Below are 2,006 nucleotides of genomic sequence, written 5' to 3' on the forward strand. Positions count from 1 at the left end.
TTTCAAGAAAGAGTGTTGTTATAAGGTCATTTATGCAATTTCCATATGGAAATAAAGATGAAAAGAATTATATGATATTTTGGTAAGAGATTCACCACTTATAATGCCTCATCTTATATCAATAATTAACTCAGGTTTGATAGTCTTATAAAAAGTAATCAGTTAAATGATTACTTGCTTATACATGTCTAAACCAAGTCCAGTTATGAAATCAGTGTAATACACTGGTTAAAAACTGCTTCTTTTTATGCTTTAAGGAAAATGCATTTTGTATTGGAGTTAAAGAAATTGAAAATGAAGTTACTTCAGAAAATCAGTATAAAATATATTCATAGTTAAGTGAATAAGCTTTTGTTTATTTGTGGGTGGGGTTATTCTCCATTTTCTTCTATTTTAGCTCTAGCTAGGTTTTAGCTTGATTAGCAAAGAGTTTTTGACAGGTAGTTTATGAAAAACTTAGATACATTGCATTGGTTTTACAAAGGGTTTTAAATCTGAGCACTTAGGTGAAGGGACAAGCTGGTTTACATGTTGAAAAAGAAAGAAGGAGAAAGTACTCTGTGATATGGTACTAAAGTTTTAATCCTGATATAATTCATTTCTCTTACACTGAATCCCCAATCATAATTAAGCTGTATACACAGATTAAATTAACAGAAGCATTTCACATAAATGCTGGTTTCAGTCATCAACTACCCATGAATTCCTGCCCAAGGATACTTAATCAGGATTAAATTTTCTATGAATAATTGAAAAACAAAATACTCACTGGATTTGTTATAATCCGTGTTGGCACTGGATTCTAAGTAGTTGCCATCTTGAATCCTTTGTAATAAAGCCATATTTTTGCGTATGATGCCCCAGTATTGAGTATACACTCTATCAAGTGCCTGTTTAAAAAATTGCTAAATTGTTGTTGTTACTTGCTGTATAAAATGACTATGCCCATTAATAGTCACTGATCAGAAATTATTCTGTTTCTGTTTTTCAAGTCATTCAGGCCTTTACATTTTTACCTCTGGCTTATTTTAAAGATATTTTTTTATCTACTTGCAAAGGTATTATGTTTTTAAGCAAGAGATGGTACACTGATCTGGTAGTTAACCTTTTTAAAATTAAACAGTTAAAGCAACATAGCACAACTTAAAAATCTCTTTGATGTTGTCTGTTTTTCCCTTACATCTAGTCTCATTGGAAATGAATAGTATTCTGCTTCATTTTAAAGGGAAAATACGTGTGTTCATGACTAGCAAAATGGCAGAATGACAGAGTTCAGCCTGCTCATTAAATCCTCAACAGTTCTTTGTAAATTATTTAATAAATGAGAGCTACAGGATGAGACTAGAAAATCTGAGGTATACCTTAGGTTTAGGTGTTGTTCTGAGTGGTCATGACCTTTGCTTTTACCACATCTCACTAACAACCCCAGTTATTGTCTGTTGTGTTCAACTGAAGTACAGTTAACTGAGCTGGGGAAAAAGAGTGAAGCCTTTTCATAAATTTTGTGAACTTGCAACAGTGGGAAGAGAATAATCTTTGTGTTATTTACACAAAGAACATGGAAACTGTAATCAGCATATATGAAATACATTGCTGTGCTTGCGTTTATGAGGCTCGAACAGGGGTTTTTTTACTCTATTTTTTAAGTTATGGTTGAACTTGCTGATAATTTATTTTGTTATTTAAGAGCCACTGTTAAATGAAGAAAAACAGTTAGTAAATATATAAGGCAGTTGTGAATAAAGGTTAGTAATCCGAGCTCAAAATTCATAGTTCATAAGTCATGACACAGTGTCCCCTCTTTTTCTCTTTCTGAACGTTTACATGGAGATTTGTCACCACAGATTACAGAAAGATAAGTGTATACTGCAAGCGCTAATTAAAGATCAAAAGTTTTCTACTTTTCTTTCTCTGTCAGATAATGCTTTTTTTAAAACATATTGATATTTTTACATTTTTTCTTAAAGAAGGTGAGTGGTCTCTCTAGAGCCTTTTTTTTTTTTTTT

The sequence above is a fragment of the Leucopleurus acutus genome, assembly GCF_964270905.1.
Source record: "Leucopleurus acutus genome assembly, chromosome: 18".
Lineage (NCBI taxonomy): Eukaryota > Metazoa > Chordata > Mammalia > Artiodactyla > Delphinidae > Leucopleurus > Leucopleurus acutus.